The following is an 18,297-nucleotide window of genomic DNA, read 5'->3' on the forward strand; positions in this document are numbered from 1 at the left end:
GAGAGAGTGGGGCAGTGGGATTAGTTTGGGATTGATACAGGGCTATGGAGAGAGAGCAGGGCAGTGGGATTAGTTTGGGATTGATACAGGGCTATGGAGAGCGAGCGGGGCAGTGGGATTTGTTTAGGATTGATACAGGGCTGTGGGGAGAGAGCGGGGCAGTGGGATTAGTTTGGGTTTGGTACAGGGCTATGGAGAGCGAGCGGGGCAGTGGGACTTGTTTAGGATTGATACAGTGCTATGGTGAGAGAGCAGTGCAGTGGGATTCGTTTGGGATTGATACAGGGCTATGGGGAGAGAGCGGGGCAGTGGGATTAGTTTCGGATTGATACAGGGCTATGGGGAGAGAGCGGGGCAGTGGGATGAGTTTGGGATTGATACAGGGCTGTGGGGAGAGAGCAGGACAGTGGGATTAGTTTGGGATTGATACAAGGCTATGGGGACGGAACGAGGCAGTCGGATTAGTTTGGGATTGCTACAGTGCTATGGGGAGAGAGCGGGGCAGTGGGATTAGTTTGTGATTGATACAGGGCTATGGGGAGATTGCGGGGCAGTAGGATTAGTTTGGGATTGATACAGAGCTATGGGGTGAGAGCGGGCAGTGGGATTAGTTTGGGATTGATACAGGGTTATGGGGAGAGTGCGGTGCAGTGGGATTAGTTTGGGATTGATACAGAGCTATGGGGAGAGCGCGGGGCAGTGGGATTAGTTTGGGATTGATACAGGGCTATGGGGAGAGAGCGGGGCAGTGAGATCAGTTTGGGATTGATACAGGGCTATGGGGAGAGAGCGGGACAGTGGGATTAGTTTGGGGATTGATACAGGGCTATGGGGAGATAGCAGGGCAGTGAGATCAGTTTGGGATTGATACAGGGCTATGGGGAGAGAGCGGGACAGTGGGATTAGTTTGGGGATTGATACAGGGCTATGGGGAGAGAGCGGGGCAGTGAGATCAGTTTGGGATTGATACAGGGCTATGGGGAGAGAGCGGTGCAGTGGGATTAGTTTCGACAGCGATAGGTGAGAGAGCGGGACAGTTTGGCATCTCTGTTCCAGAGAGTTATGGAATGCTCCGTGGGTCCATATCCCGATCCCAGCTCCGGGTTTAGTGAAGCCCGAAATCTGCGGAGAATTCATGATGAGATGTGGAATTTCAAGCATATCCGAATTCCGAACCCCAGTGGGACATCCCTGGGAATAATCAGAGGAAAGGTCATCACCAGACAAAGGATGCTCCCCTGACCGCACAGGCCCTCCTCAGACCCCACTGACCCTCCCCTGACCCCACTGACCCTTCCCTCACCCCACTGACCCTCCCCTCACCCCACTGACCCTCCCCTCACCTGACTGATCCTTCCCTCACCCCGCTGACCCTCCCCTGACCTCACTGACCCTCTCCTGACACCCAATGACCCTCCCCTGACCCTCCCGTGACCCCACTGACACTCCCCTCACCCCACTGACCCTCCTCTGACCCCACTGACACTCCTCTGTCACCCCGTGATCCTCCTCTGACGCCAATGACCCTCCCCTGACCCTCCTCTGATCACACGGGCCCTCCCCTGACCCCACTGTTCCTCCCTTGACCCCACTTACCCTCCCCTGAGCCCCACTGACCCACCCCTTACCAAACTGACCATCCCCTGACCCCATTGACCCTCCACTGACCCCACAGACCCTACCCTAGCCCCATTGTCCCTCCCGACCCCACTGACACTCCCCTGACACCCACTGACACTCCCCCTCCCCTGCTGACTCCCCCTCCTCCGCTGACTCTCCCTCCCACGCTGACTCTCCCCCTCCCCCGCTGTGCATGTCTCCTGGATGTGATGTGGCAGACGCGGGGGTCTCACTCACTTTTTCTCACAGCGACGCCGCACTGTTCCCGGCAGCTCTGCGCCCCGGCTCAGCAGGGCCAGTAGTGACACCGGATCAGCCAGCATTCCAATGGTAGTCGGCCTCTGGGCGCCTTGCAAAAACTCGACAGATTGTTTACCCTCCAACCTGGGGAAAAGGAGTGAGGGGGGGTCAAAGGAGAATCGCTAATCCTGGGGTCAAAGGAGAATCGCTAATCCTGGGGTCAAAGGGGAATCGCTAATCCTGGGGTCAAAGGAGAATCGCTAATCCTGGGGTCAAAGGGGAATCGCTAACCCTGGGGTCAAAGGGGAATCGGTAATCCTGGGGTCAAAGGGGAATCGGTAATCCTGGGGTCAAAGGGGAATCGCTAATCCTGGGGTCAAAGGGGAATCGCTAATCCTGGGGTCAAAGGGGAATCGGTAATCCTGGGGTCAAAGGAGAATCGCTAATCCTGGGGTCAAAGGGGAATCGGTAATCCTGGGATCAAAGGGGAATCGCTAATCCTGGGGTCAAAGGGGAATCGCTAATCCTGGGGTCAAAGGGGAATCGCTAATCCTGGGGTCAAAGGGGAATCGCTAATCCTGGGGTCAAAGGAGAATCGCTAATCCTGGGGTCAAAGGAGAATCGCTAATTCTGGGGACAAAGGGGAATCGGTAATCCTGGGGTCAAAGGAGAATCGCTAATCCTGGGGTCAAAGGGGAATCGGTAATCCTGGGGTCAAAGGGGAATCGGTAATACTGGGGTCAAAGGGGAATCGCTAATCCTGGGGTCAAAGGGGAATCGGTAATCCTGGGGTCAAAGGGGAATCGCTAATCCTGGGGTCAAAGGAGAATCGCTAATCCTGGGGTCAAAGGAGAATCGCTAATCCTGGGGTCAAAGTGGAATCGGTATTCCTGGTGTCAAAGGAGAATCGCTAATCTTGGGGTCAAAGGAGAATCGCTAATCCTGGGGTCAAAGGGGAATCGCTAATCCTGGGGTCAAAGGGGAATCACTAATCCTGAGGTCAAAGGGGAATCGCTAATCCTGGGGTCAAAGGGGAATCGGCAATCCTGGGATCAAAGGGGAATCGCTAATCCTGGGGTCAAAGGAGAATCGCTAATCCTGGGATCAAAGGAGAATCGCTAATCCTGGGGTCAAAGGGGAATCGGTAATCCTGGGGTCAAAGGAGAATAGCTAATCCTGGGGTCAAAGGAGAATCGCTAATCCTGGGGTCAAAGGGGAATCGGTAATCCTGGGGTCAAAGGGGAATCGCTAATCCTGGGGTCAAAGGGGAATCGGTAATCCTGGGGTCAAAGGGGACTCGCTAATCCTGGGGTCAAAGGAGAATCGCTAATCCTGGGGTCAAAGGAGAATCGCTAATCCTGGGGTCAAAGGGGAATCACTAATCCTGGCGTCAAAGGGGAATCGCTAATCCTGGGGTCAAAGGGGAATCGCTAATCCTGGGGTCAAAGGGGAATCGCTAATCCTGGGGTCAAAGGGGAATCGCTAATCCTGGGGTCAAAGGGGAATCGCTAATCTTGGGGTCAAAGCAGAATCGCAAATCCTGGGGTCAAATCGGAATCGCTAATCCTGGGGTCAAAGGGGAATTGGTAATCCTGGGGTCAAAGGGGAATCGCTAATCCTGGGGTCAAAAGAGAATCGCTAATCCTGGGGTCAAAGGGGAATCGCTAATCCTGGGGTCAAAGGGGAATCGCTAATCCTGGGGTCAAAGGGGAATCACTAATCCTGGGGTCAAAGGGGAATCGCTAATCTTGGGGTCAAAACTGAATCGCAAATCCTGGGGTCAAATCGGAATCGCTAATCCTGGAGTCAAAGGAGAATCGGCACCCCGGGGTTAAAGGAGAATCGGCACCCCTGGGGTCAAAGGGGAATCGGCACCCCCGGGGTCAAAGGGGAATCGGCACCCCTGGGGTTAAAGGAGAATCGGCACCCCCGAGGTCAAAGGGGAATCGCTACACCCAGGGTCAAAGGGGAATCTGTTGGATCCGTGGTTCAGTGGATAAATAATTACACGGATGCTGTACATAAACAAATAACAGGTCTTTACTGGAGGAGGGTAATCTCTAGACTGGGGTACAGAGGCATGCGCACAGCTTATATACCGGTGTGGTCACTGCCGGTACTACAGTATACAGGAGCTGTAAAAAGTAGTTCTGACTTAAAGCACATACACTACAATTCCTCCCTTTTTAGATTAATAATACCCCCTTAATATTCAAATAACAATTACATTTTTACATGTACATTCAATAACAAAAGTCCATCTATAGATTCAGTCTTTGGGGCGGCTTCCTGACCCTTTCGGGATAGCGCCTTTCCGGAGGTTCTTGTTCTTGGTGCAGAGGCGATTCTGACCCCTTTCATCAGGTAGTTCATCGGGTTCCACTGCTACTGGGTCTGAAGTAGATGCTACCGGTATGTCGGGTTCATCCCCAGGTACTCGAGACATGGGGTTGACGCATTCCTGTGATGCTAAGATCTGATCGACGTGGCGTCTCACAATGTCCTCCCCGACATCCACTGTGTACATTAATGGCCCCTGCCTCGTACATATCGTTCCGGGTTGCCACTTCTCTGTTCGATAGTCCCGGGCCAAGACTGGTTGCCCTACATTGAAGCTCCTTGTCGGCTTCTCGTTGATGTGCTGGAATTGTTTGTCCTCAATATTTCTTCGCACATTTGGTCTGAGCAAGTCCAGACGAGATCTCAACCTTCGGTTAAAGAACATCATGGCCGGGGTCTGGTTGGTAACTGCATGTGTCGCGTTTCGGTAGGCTAATAAGAAATTGTCCATCTTATGCTGTAGTGGAATTTCCTCGTCGCACATGGCCTTTATCGCCTTCTTAAAGGTTTGTACGAACCTCTCAGCCAATCCATTGGTGGCTGGATGATACGGGGCGGATGTGTAATGCCTTACCCCATTCCTTTTCATGAATTTTTGGAACTCGTCGGACACAAACTGTGGTCCATTATCAGAGCAGATCTGCTCTGGCAAACCGTTTCTGGCAAATATGGTCCGTAGGACTGCAATCGTTTTCTCTGTAGTGGTTGAAGACATCTTTATCACCTCAGGCCACTTTGAATGAGCATCCACTGCTATTAAGAACATTGAGTCCATGAATGGACCAGCGAAATTCATGTGCACCCGTTGCCATGGAGAGGAGGGCCACTCCCATGGGTGTAGAGGGGCATGTGGTGGTGCATTTTGGACCTTCTGGCATCCTAAGCAGCTCTTAGTTAGGTCTTCGATTTGTTGATCGATTCCCGGCCACCACACAAGTCCTAGCAAGGCTTTTCATTTTCACTCCCCCCAGATGACCTTCATGTTGCTCATTTAGCACTCTCTCCCTTAACTTGGGTGGAATCACCATTCTGGATCCACACATCACTGTCCCCTGGCATACTGACAGCTGTTCTCTTCTGGATGAGAATGCTGGCAACAGTGAGTCGCCATGTGTTGGCCATCCCCTCACCGTCAATTCATATGCCCGTGACAGCGTCGGATCATTGCGTGTCTCCTTCTCTATATCCGCGTTTGTTACTGGCAACCGTTCAATTATCGACGAATAAAATATCTCGATAGCGTCCACTGCTGCTGCTTCCTCCACAGTAGGCAGTGGCAGGCGCGATAGCCCATCAGCGTTCCCATGCTGTCTCGTGCCTTTATATTCTATTTCATATTGGTTCGCCCCTAGAAACAGGGACCATCTTTGTAACTGCTGTGCAGTCATTACTGGCACGCCCTTCTTAGGATTAAAGATGGAGACAAGTGGTTGGTGGTCAGTCAGCAAGGTGAACTTCTGTCCATGCAGATAGTGGTTGAATTTTTTTACTCCCCATACTAGGCTGAGGGCCTCCCTGTCAATCTGGGCGTAGTTGTGCTCGGCTGAGGTTAGTGACCGAGATGCAAAGGCTACTGGCCTCTCCAACCCGTCTGGGAATTTGTGCGACAGCACCGCTCCACTGCCGTAGGGTGATGCATCACATGCCAAACGAATTGGTAGTGCTGGGTTGAAATGGGCCAACACCTCTTTTGATGTGATCAATTCTTTACACTTCTGGAAAGCTCGTCTACGTTCGTCATCCCACTTCCATGGTACCCCTGTTTGCAGTAGGGTGTTCAGCGGGTGTAATACCGTAGACAAATTTGGTAAGAACTTGTGGTAATAGTTTACCAGCCCGAGGAACGACCTCAGTTGTGACACATTTTCCAGTGCTGGAGCCTTGACTACTGCCTCAATCTTGTCAGGGGGCTTATGTAACCCCTCTTCATCGATGACGTGGCCGCAATACGAGATCTGTTTCTGGAAAAACTCGCACTTGTGGCGATTAGCTCGTAGCCCATATTCCTTTAATCTGGCGAGCACCTTCTCCAAGTTGGCGAGGTGATCACCGTCATTTTCGCCCGTGACCAAGATGTCGTCCAAATAACACTGGGTCCCTGGAATCCCTTGCAGGACCTGATCCATCGCCCTTTGCCAGATAGCCGGAGCCGAGGCTACTCCAAACACCAGCCGGTTGTGTTGATAGAGACCTTTATGGGTGTTGATCGTAAGGTAATGTTTCGAAGCTTCTTCTACCTCCATTTGCAAGTACGCCTGGGCTAGATCAATTTTGGTGAAGCATTTACCACCAGATAGCGAGGCGAAAATATCCTCAATTCGTGGAAGCGGATATTGCACCGTGTGAAGGACTGGGTTCACTGTCACCTTAAAATCCCCACAGATGCGGACCTTCTTTGGTTCCCCAGGCGTATTACTCAACGACCTCTTCATTACAGGAACGATGGGTGTAGCCCACTCGTTCCAGTCCACTTTGGACAGTACTCCTGAACGTTCCAACCCTTCCAGCTCTGCTTCAACCGCTGGTCTGATCGCATAAGGCACTGGTCTGGCCTTCAGAAACTTTGGGCTTGCATTATCCTCTATTTTAATTTTTGCTGTTATGCCTTTTAGTGTTCCTAATCCCTCCTGGAACACTTCTTTTGCGTCAGTTAGCATTTTTGACAGCCGTCCAGGTGTGACGTCGTCATCCTTTTTGGCCTCAACCTTCAGTGCCTTTGTGGAATGCCAATCTAATTGTATCTTCCGGATCCATCCACGTCCTAGCAGTGGTGGTCCTCCATTTGGCAATACATATATATCCATTTTAGGTATTTCCTGACCTTTATATGTCACTTTCACCCTTATTTTTCCTTTGGGGTAGACTTTTTGCCCCGTATACGTCTTCAAGACAATCTCTGTAGCTTTCAAGGGTATGTGTGAAAATAGCCGCTTGTAGTCTCTTTGATTTATGACTGTTGGAGCGGACCCTGTGTCCAATTCCATTTCCACTTGGACTCCGTCTATCTTGAGTGTAACCCAGATAGTCTGGTGATCCTCCATTTCGGTTACATTATGTAGTTTCAGACAACCCAGCTCCTTGCTTCCGAAGTCTGTGTCACTTTTCTGTTCGTCTGAACTACTGTCCATCACCTGGTGTACCTTTTTGTACTTCTCCTGTGGAGATTTCTTACTGTTGGTTTTCTTCCCAGACCTGCAGACTCTTGCTATGTGTCCTGCTTTCCCACACTGTCTGCACACTTGGTCCTTGAACCAACAATCTTTCTGGTCATGTGTTGTTCTGCCGCAGCGATAGCACTTCCCTGTTCCATAGGTCATTTCGTTGGTGCCATATTCTTGTGGTCTCCGTTGTATCTCTGCAGCGCCCCTTGCGGCTGCTTCATGTGATACTGCCATACTGAAAGCTTTGTCCAGCGTAAGGTCCTTTTCTGATAGAAGCCGTTTCTGGGTTCCTTCACTTTGTAGCCCACACACAAACTTGTCCCTTAACGTGTCTGCTAGTCCCGCTCCAAACTGGCAGTATTTCGATAGCTTGTGCAGTTCTGTTAGGTACTCAGCATTGCTTTCGTCTTTATGTTGGTTCCTTTTATGGAACTTAAATCGTTCTGCTATCAGCAGCGGTGTGGGGTTTAAGTGGTCCTGTAGGATTTCTACTATGCTTTCAAAATCCTTGTTTACCGGCTACTCTGGGGTTATTAGATTTCGCAGTAACCCATAAGTTTTTGCACCCATGGAATTTAACAGAACCAGTGCTTTATTAGCATCTGGCACTTCATTCGCCCTGCAGTACAACTCAATACGTTCCACATATGTCACCCAATCTTCGACTTCATTGTCGAACGTAGAGATACTGCCACTCTTCGGCATCCTTGGTTGTGCGTTAACTATCACCAATGGCGCCTCCCGCGCTTCCCCTTCTTCTCCGCTGGCACAAAATGGCGTCTCCCGCGCTTTCCTACCTTCCCGCGCTCGCCCGTCTTCTCCGCTGCGGCTTCGCAAAATGGCGTCTCCCGCACTCTTCCTTCTTCTCCGCGGCTCAATGGCGCCTCCCGCGCTCTCCCTGCTTCTCCGCGGCTCAATGGTGCCTCCCACGCTCTCCCTGCTTCTCCGTGGCTCAATGGCATCTCCCCTTGCTTCGCCCCGTGGACCCTGACCAGCCCGTGATCCCTGGCTGTGCTCTGCGCGTTCTTCTTTTGATATTTGTCGACGCCGCTCAGTCTAGAACCCGGCTGTTTCTTACCCTCTCTCTCTCCGGTTTGCAGTATTTTTCCTCGACGCCGCTCGGTGACCAACCCCCGGCTGCGCCCTGCTCTCTTCACCCTCTTTCTTACCCCGTCGACGCTGCCCGGCTCTCTCTCTCTGCCGTCGGTCGGCTCCAGCCGCCGCTGCTCGGGAAGGGTCTGCTCTGGACCTGTCGTCGGTCTCTTACTGCTCGTTGTGGCTGGGGAACCAAGCCCGGCTCTCCACAGCCTCCCCAGCGAAGTTGGATCTCTGCCTGACTGCTGGGCGGTTGCTCGAGGTCGACGCCCGTGTTCCTGGACTCGACTATTTTTTTTTTTTATGTTGCAGGTAGATTCGCATCAACACTCGTCGCCACTGTTAGATCCGTGGTTCAGTGGATAAATAATTACACGGATGCTGTACATAAACAAATAACAGGTCTTTACTGGAGGAGGGTAATCTCTAGACTGGGGTACAGAGGCATGCGCACAGCTTATATACCGGTGTGGTCACTGCCGGTACTACAGTATACAGGAGCTGTAAAAGGTAGTTCTGACTTAAAGCACATACACTACAGAATCGCTAACATGGATTCAAAGAGGTAGAGCCACCCCCAGACCCAATACCCCCCCTGGATTCAAAGTCCCTCAGGCCTCCAATCCGCGCTCCCGCCCAACGCTCGGGGGAATCCGAATCCCCCGCCTCTCGGATCAAGGACTAACCTCTTGAGCTCCATCGGCAGCTCCTGCCGTACTGGTCAGGGCAGCACCTCCTCCCGAGGGGGCAGTCGGCATCGCCGCAGCACTCCTGCCTCCAGCAGCCGCGGAATCTTCCTGCGCAGTGGGCGGTGCAGCGGAGCGTGATCCTGGAGGGCAGGCAGCCGTCCGTCCGTCCTAAAAACACAGGCCGAGGTGAAAGGCCGACAGGAAGTGTGAGAGCGACCACTAAAGGGAAGGCTGTGCGGCCACAGGGCCTCCCGTCTCGAAAGGCTCCCAAATCAGACCGACAGATGCACTGTCGGAGGGGCAGTTCTGAGGGAGCTCCGCACTGTCGGAGGGGCAGTACTGAGGGCGTGCTGCACTGTCGGAGGTGCAGTACTGAGCGAGCTCCGCACTGTTGGAGGGGCAGTACTGAGGGAGCGCTGCACTGTCGGAGGGGCAGTACTGAGGGAGCTCCGCACTGTTGGAGGGGCAGTACTGAGGGAGCACTGCACTGTTCGAGAGGCAGTACTGAGGGAGTGCTGCACTGTCGGAGGGGCAGCACTGAGGGAGCGCTGCACTGTTGGAGAGGCAATACTAAGGGAGCGCTGCACTGTTGGAGGGGCAGCACTGAGGGAGCGCTGCACTGTTGGAGAGGCAGTACTGAGAGAGCGCTGCACTGTTGGAGAGGCAGTACTGAGGGAGTCCTGCACTGTCAGAGGGGCAGTACTGAGGGAGCGCTGCACTGTTGGAGAGGCAGTACTGAGGGAGCGCTGCACTGTCGGAGGGGCAGTACTGAGGGAGCGCTGCACTGTCGGAGAGGCAGTACTGAGGGAGCGCTGCACTGTCAGAGGATGCAGTACTGAGGGAGTGCTGCATTGTCGGAGGGGCAGTAATGAGGGAACGCTGCACTGTTGGAGAGGCAGTACTGAGGGGGTGCTGCACTGTCGGAGGGGCAGTACTGAGGGAGCACTGCACTCAGAGGGGCTGTACTGAGGGAGTGCTGCACTGTCAGAGGGGGCAGTACTGAGGGAGCACTGCACTGTCAGAGGGGCTGTACTGAGGGAGCGCTGCACTGTCGGAGGGGCAGTACTGAGGGAGCGCTGCACTGTCGGAGGGGCAGTACTGAGGGAGAGCTGCACTGTCGGAGGGGCAGTACTGAGGGAGCGCTGCACTGTCAGAGGGGGCAGTACTGAGGGAGCACTGCACTGTCAGAGGGGCTGTACTGAGGGAGCGCTGCACTGTCGGAGGGGCAGTACTGAGGGAGCGCTGCACTGTCGGAGGGGCAGTACTGAGGGAGCGCCGCACTGTCGGAGGGGCAGTACTGAGGGAGTGCTGCACTGTCGGAGGGACAGTACTGAGGGAGTGCTGCACTGTCGGAGGGGCAGTACTGAGGGAGTGCTGCACTGTCGGAGGGGCAGTACTGAGGGAGTGCTGCACTGTCGGAGGGACAGTACTGAGGGAGTGCTGCACTGTCGGAGGGACAGTACTGAGGGAGTGCTGCACTGTCGGAGGGGCTGTACTGAGGGAGCACTGCACTGTCAGAGGGGCTGTACTGAGGGAGCGCTGCACTATCGGAGGGGCAGTACTGAGGGAGCGCTGCACTGTCGGAGGGGCAGTACTGAGGGAGCGCCGCACTGTCGGAGGGGCAGTACTGAGGGAGCGCTGCACTGTCAGAGGGGCTGTACTGAGGGAGCGCTGCACTATCGGAGGGGCAGTACTGAGGGAGCGCAGCACTGTTGGAGGGGCAGTACTGAGGGAGCGCTGCACTGTTGGAGGGGCAGTACTGAGGGAGCGCCGCATTATCGGACGGGCAGTACTGAGGGAGCGCCGCATTATCGGACGGGCAGTACTGAGGGAGCGCCGCATTATCGGACGGGCAGTACTGAGGGAGCGCTGCATTATCGGACGGGCAGTACTGAGGGAGTGCTGCACTGTCGGAGGGGCAGTACTGAGGGAGTGCTGCACTGTCCGAGGAGCCTTCTTTCGGATGAGATGTTAAGCTGACTTTGCCCTCTGAGGTGAACGTGAAAAATCTCACCGACAGTATTGGCCGAGGAGCAGGATGGAGTTTCTCCCTGGGGTCCTGGGACCAATATTTAATCCCACAACCAACATCTCTAAAATGACAGATTATCTAGTCGTGATCACGTTGCTGTTTGTGGGTCTTTCTGTGCCCAAATTGGCTTCCGTGTTTCCTACATTACAACGGTGACTACACCTCAAAAAGTTCTTCATTGGCTGTGAAGCGCTTTGGGACATCCTGTGGTCGTGAAAGGCGCTATAGAAATGCAAGTCTTTCTTTTTCTGATTTCTTTCATTCTGTCTTTCACTCTTTCCTTTTTGATTCCATCGGAACATCTTCAACGGATGGCCAGCCCCTCAAGGCACAGAAGGGAGGGTGTGCATTGACCCCTGCAGCCCGTCCCCACTCCTCCCCCTGTCTTTTACTGAGACTCCCCATATATATTACTGATCCAGACGAGGGAACTAGATGTAATATCTCCAAGTTTGCAGACGACACAAAGCTGGGTGGGCGTGTGTGCTGTGAGGTGGATGCTGAGAAACTCCAGGATGATTTGGACAGGTTGGGTGATTGGGCAGATGCAGTATAACGTGGATAAATGTGAGTTTATCCACTTTGGTGGCAAAAACAGGAAGGCAGATTATTATCTGAACGGCAATAGATTGGGAGAAGGGGAAGTGCAACGAGACCTGGGTGTCCTTGTGCACCAGTTGCTGAAGGTAAGCATGCAGGTGCAGCAGGCGGTTAAGAAGGTAAATGGTACGTTGGCCTTCTTAGCGAGAGGATTTGAGTACAGGAACAAGGATGTCTTGCTGCAGTTGTACAGGGCCTTGGTGAGACCACACCTTGAGTATTGTGTGCAGTTTTGGTCACCTTATCTGAGGAAGGATGTTCTTGCCATGGAGGGAGTGCAGCGAAGATTCACCAGACTGATACCTGGGATGGCGGGAATGACGTATGAGGAGAGATTGGGTCGATTGGGCTTATACTCGCTAGAGTTTAGAAGAATGAAAGGGGATCTCATTGAAACTTATAAAATTCAAACAGGACTAGACAGACTGGATGCAGGAAGGATGTTCCCGATGGTCGGGGAGTCCAGAACCAGGGGTCACAGTCTAAGGCTAAGGGGTAAGCCATTTAGGACAGAGATGAGGAGGAATTTCTTCACCCAGAGAGTGGTGAACCTGTGGAATTCTCTACCACAGAAGGCAGTTGAGGCCAATTCATTAAATATATTCAAGAAGGAGTTAGATATATTTCTTAAGGCTAAAGAGATCAAGGGATATGGGGAGAAGGCAGGGACAGGGTAGTGAATTTGGATGATCAGCCATGATCTCATTGAATGGCGGAGCAGACTCGAGGGGCCGAATGGCCTACTCCTGCTCCTATCTTCTATGTTTCCCCAAGGATTGCTCCAGTGAGACTTCTCTCTGGGATTTTGTTGGCTCGCATCTCTGCTCAGCGATTTCTGACCCACTCTTGTTGCACGGCTGCCGTCAACACTTGCAGCCTCTCCCGCACTTTCCACTGCTCCGACATTCCAGCATCTCACAGGGTCAACCCCCCCCCCCCCCGCCCCGGCCTTCGAGTTCACACTGTCCGCTGGGGCCTCACAGAGAAAACGGGGGCGAACTGCGTTCAAACCACTCGACCTTTGACCCTCTAGTGACCTGGGAGTCAAGTCCAGCCCCCAGACCAGATGACGGACTCCTCGCTCTCTGACCCACTGACCTTTCACTTCTACACCGGGGAGAGAAAATGCAAAATGGGGGATCGCTTTTTGCAACACAGTCTCCCACCATCAACATCCTGTGGGGTCACCATTGACCAGAAACGTAACTGGGCCAGCCACATAAATACTGTGGCAACAAGAGCAGGTCAGAGGCTGGGTATTCTGCGGCGAGTGTCTCACCTCCTGACTCCCCAAAGCCTTTCCACCATCGACAAGACACAAGTCAGGAGTGTGATGGAATACTCTCCACTTGCCTGGATGAGTGCAGCTCCAACAACACTCAAGAAGCTCGACGCCATCCAGGACAAAGCAGCCCGCTTGATTGGCACCCCATCCACCACCTTAAACATTCACTCCCTCCACCACCGGCGCACCGTGGCTGCAGTGTGTACCATCTACAAGATGCACTGCAGCAACTCGCCAAGGCTCCTTCGGCAGCACCTCCCAAACCCGCGACCTCTTCCACCTAGAAGGACAAGGGCAGCAGGCGCATGGGAACACCACCATCTCCAAGTTCCCCTCCAAGTCACACACCATCCTGACTGTGAAGTATATCGGCCGATCCTTCATCGTCACTGGGTCAAAATCCTGGAACTCCCTCCCTAACAGCACTGTGGGAGCACCTTCACCACACGGACTGCAGCGGTTCAAGAAGGCGGCTCACCACCACCTTCTCCAGGGGCAACTAGGGATGGCCAATAAATGCTGGGCTTTTTTAGAAAGCGTGACCCCGAGCTTCCAGTCGCCTATCACTTTAATTATCTCACTCTGATCTCTCTGTCCTCGGCCTCCTGCACTGTTCCAATGAAGCTCAACGTAAGCTCGGGGAACAGCACCTCATCTTTCGATTGGGCACGTTACAGCCTGCAGGACTCAACATCGAGTTCAACAATTTCAGACCATAACCTCTGCTCCCATTTTTTTGGACGGCGGCTGTTGATGGCGCTGCTCTTCCCATTTACACCTTTTCTGGATCCATCTTTTGTGTCTTAACTTGTCTCTGTCATGAGTCTTATCATTCATGGAGAAATGGCCCTTGAAATAACACTGGGCGGCCAGCTGGTGGCGACGTCCAACGAGTATAAATACTCGGGCGTGGGCCCAGCTTGTTCAGGACATTTTTGTAACCAGGAACCAGTGATGTAACTAGAAACTCATGGTTGTGAAACAGTTGATTTAAGCCTTGTTTTATACTCAAACCAAGTGGTTAGTAGTCTTTTACATCAGTCCCACTACCATCTCCCTTTCGCCTTGCACCCTCATCCCTTTTACATCGAAACATAGAAGATAGGAGCAGGAGTAGGCCATTCGGCCCCTCGAGCCCGCTCCGCCATTCAATGAGATCATGGCTGATCATCCAAATTCAGTACCCTGTCCCTGCCTTCTCCCCATATCCCTTGATCCCTTTAACCTTAAGAAATATATCTAACTCCATCTTGAATATATTTAATGAATTGGCCTCAACTGCCTTCTGTGGTAGAGAATTCCACAGGTTCACCACTCTCTGGGTGAAGAAATTCCTCCTCATCTCAGTCCTAAATGGCTTACCCCTTATCCTTAGACTGTGACCCCTGGTTCTGGACTCCCCCGTCATCGGGAACATCCTTCCTGCATCTAGTCTGTCTAGTCCTGTTAGAATTTTATAAGTTTCAATGAGATCCCCTCTCATTCTTCTAAACTCCAGCACTTCCCCTTCCCCCAATCTATTGCCGTTCAGATAATAATCTGCCTTCCTGTTTTTGCCACCAAAGTGGATAACCTCGCATTTATCCACATTATACTGCATCTGCCCAATCACCCAACCTGTCCAAATCATTTTGTCTTTCAATCTCTCCTGTCTTCCCGCCCCCCCCCCCCCACCGCCACTACAGACCTTCCCTTTTCTTCCTTACGCCCTCACCTCCCATTCCCTGCCTCTGTACTTACTTAAAACCAGTTACATCTCCAGCATTTCAGAGAGAGGGGGGACAGGGAGCGATGGGCTGAATGGGCACAGGACAGAGAATGGGACTGACGGCTCCTTCAGAGAGAGGGGATAGGAAGCGATGGGCTGAATGGGCTCAGTACAGAGAATGGGACTGAGGGCTCCTTCAGAGAGAGGGGATAGGAAGCGATGGGCTGAATGGGCTCAGTACAGAGAATGGGACTGAGGGCTCCTTCAGAGAGAGGGGATAGGAAGCGATGGGCTGAATGGGCTCAGTACAGAGAATGGGACTGAGGGCTCCTTCGGAGAGAGGGGACAGGAAGCGATGGGCTGAATGGGCACAGGACAGAGAATGGGACTGAGGGCTCCTTCAGAGAGAGGGGATAGGGAGCGATGGGCTGAGTGGCCTCAATCTGTGAAGTAAAATCTAAGGAATCGAGACCAATATTGAGTTTTGTCTCGGGCGCAATGTGATGATCATCGAACCCAAGGAGCAAGTGTGGGACAGGAAGTGGGGATCAATTCCGACACTTACCTCCATGCACTGAGGTTTGTCTTTGATTGTTCCCGTAAACTGTGAGGTGAAACATAACTAGGATTAATAAGGTTTGTAGCCGGACTCCTGTCCAATCGCAAACCCCCTCCCCCAGCCCAACCCATCCAACCCCAAACCCCCTCCTCCAGCCAAACCCGTCCAATCCCAAACCCTCTCCCCAACCCATCCCATCCAATCCCAAAACCTCTCCCCCACCCCATCCCATCCAATCCCAAACCCCCTCCCCCAGCCAAACCCGTCCAATCCCAAACCCTCTCCCCAACCCATCCCATCCAATCCCAAACCCCCTCCCCCACCCCATCCCATCCAATCCCAAACCCCCTCCCCCACCCCAACCCATCCAATCCCAAACCCCCTCCCCCACCCCATCCCATCCAATCCCAAACCCCCTCCCCCACCCCATCCCGTCCAATCCCAAACCCCTCCCCACCCTATCCCATCCAATCCCAAACCCCCTCCCCATCCCATCCAATCCCAAACCCCCTCCCCATCCCATCCAATCCCAAACCCCCTCCCCCACCCCATCCCATCCAATCCCAAACCCCCTCCCCCACCCCATCCCGTCCAATCCCAAACCCCTCCCCACCCTATCCCATCCAATCCCAAACCCCCTCCCCATCCCATCCAATCCCAAACCCCCTCCCCCACCCCGTCCAATCCCAAACCGCCCCCCAGCCCATCCCGTCCAATCCCAAACCCCATCCCTCACCCGTCCAATCCAATCCCAAACCCCCTCCCCCAACCCGTCCAATCCCAAACCCCCTCCCCCACCCCGTCCCATCCGATCCCAATCCCCCTCCCCTCCTACACCCTCCAATCCCAATCCCGCTCCACCCGCACCCTCCAATCCCAATCCCCCTCCCCACCCCTCCAATCCCAATCCACCTCCCCTCCCATTCCCTCCAATCCCAATCCCCCTCCCCCTCCCCCTCCCTCCAACCCCAATCCACCTCCCCTCCCTCTCCCTCCAATCCCAATCCCCCCCTCCCTCCAATCCCAAACCACCTCCCCTCCAACACCCTCCAATCCCAATCCCTTCCCCTCCCACACCCTCCAATCCCAATCCCCCTCCCCTCCCACTCCCTCCAATCCCAATCCCCCCCTCCTCCAATCCCAAACCACCTCCCCTCCCGCACCCTCCAATCCCAAACCACCTCCCCTCCCATTCCCTCCAATCCCAATCCCCCTCCCCCTCCCCCTCCCTCCAACCCCAATCCACCTCCCCTCCCTCTCCCTCCAATCCCAATTCCCCTCCCCCTCTCACTCCTTCCAATCCCAATCCCCCCCTCCCTCCAATCCCAAACCACCTCCCCTCCTACACCCTCCAATCCCAATCCCCTCCCCTCCCACACCCTCCAATCCCAATCCCCTACCCTCCCACACCCTCCAATCCCAATCCCCTCCCCTCCCACACCCTCCAATCCCAATCCCCTCCCCTCCCACTCCCTCCAATCCCAATCCCCCTCCCACTCCTTCCAATCCCAATCCCCCCTCCCTCCAATCCCAAACCACCTCCCCTCCCACACCCTCCAATCCCAATCCCCCTCCAACACCCTCCAATCCCAATCCCCTCCCCTCCCACACCCTCCAATCCCAATCCCCTCCCCTCCCACTCCCTCCAATCCCAATCCCCCTCCCACTCCTTCCAATCCCAATCCCCCCCTCCCTCCAATCCCAAACCACCTCCCCTCCCACACCCTCCAATCCCAATCCCCCTCCAACACCCTCCAATCCCAATCCCCTCCCCTCCCACTCCCTCCAATCCCAATCCCCCTCCCACTCCTTCCAATCCCAATCCCCCCCTCCCTCCAATCCCAAACCACCTCCCCTCCCACACCCTCCAATCCCAATCCCCCTCCAACACCCTCCAATCCCAATCCACCTCCCCTCCCACACCCTCCAATCCCAATCCCCCGCCCCTCCCACTCCCTCCAATCCCAATCCCTTCCCCTCCCACACCCTCCAATCCCAATCCCCCGCCCCTCCCACTCCCTCCAATCCCAATCCCCCTCCCCTCCCACTCCTTCCAATCCCAATCCCCCCTCCCTCCAATCCCAAACCACCTCCCCTCCCACACCCTCCAATCCCAATCCCCCTCCCCTCCCACACCCTCCAATCCCAATCCCCTCTCCTCCCACTCCCTCCAAACCCAATCCCCCTCCCCTCCCACACCCTCCAATCCCAATCCCCCTCCCCTCCCACACCCTCCAATCCCAATCCCCTACCCTCCCACACCCTCCAATCCCAATCCCCCTCCCCTCCCACACCCTCCAATCCCAATCCCCTCCCCTCCCACTACCTCCAATCCCAATCCCCCTCCCCTTCCACTCCATCCAATCCCAATCCCCCTCCCCTCCCACTCCCTCCAATCCCAATCCCCCTCCACCCACACCCTCCAATCCCAATCCCCCTCCACCCACACCCTCCAATCCCAATCCCCCTCCCCCCGCCTCCTCCCCCCCCGGTCCTGCCCCCCTCCACTCCTCGCCTCCTGACACACTATTGCAGATACTCACTCAGGGGTCCGTATCCACTGCCACTCTCGTCCACCCTCCCTGTGTGCAGAGAACATGTCGGGTCAGCTCTGAGAACACTCAGACAACCTCATTCCCCTCCTCTGTGCAAACAGCATTCCTTCCTTCCTGCTTTCTTCCCTTCTCTCTTTCTGTTTCTCTCTCTGTCTTTCTCTCTTTCCCTCTCTCTCTTTATTTCTCTCTTTCTTTCATTGATTCTCTTTCACACTTTCTCTCTCCCTTTCTTTCTCGTTCTCTCTATCTCCCTTCTCTCTTTCTTTCTTTGCTTAGTTGTGTCTTTCTTTCTCTCCCTTTATGTCTCTTTCTTTCTCTCTCTCCCCCACTCTTTCTTTCTCTATATCTCTTTCTTTGAGTACTTTCCATCTGTCTTCACCAAGGAAGAAGATGCTGCCAAAGTCATAGTGAAA

The 18,297-nt window shown here is 54.1% G+C and overlaps 1 long non-coding RNA gene across 1 annotated transcript; it reads right to left on the reverse strand.

Moving 5' to 3' along the window:
- Positions 1-1,862: 1,862 nt before the first annotated feature.
- On the reverse strand, positions 1,863-17,914 carry LOC147091598 (uncharacterized). Its single transcript, XR_015075151.1, has 4 exons — positions 17,873-17,914; positions 15,336-15,374; positions 9,143-9,313; positions 1,863-2,004 (listed from the first exon to the last, which is right to left on the reverse strand). It is a non-coding gene; the product is annotated as an uncharacterized LOC147091598 (long non-coding RNA).
- Between the last annotated feature and the right edge of the window lie 383 nt (positions 17,915-18,297).

This window comes from Somniosus microcephalus, unplaced genomic scaffold (genome assembly GCF_052327205.1).
Source record: "Somniosus microcephalus isolate GS21.2 unplaced genomic scaffold, FLI_Smic_1.0 unresolved_chr3, whole genome shotgun sequence".
Classification (NCBI taxonomy): Eukaryota; Metazoa; Chordata; class Chondrichthyes; order Squaliformes; family Somniosidae; genus Somniosus; species Somniosus microcephalus.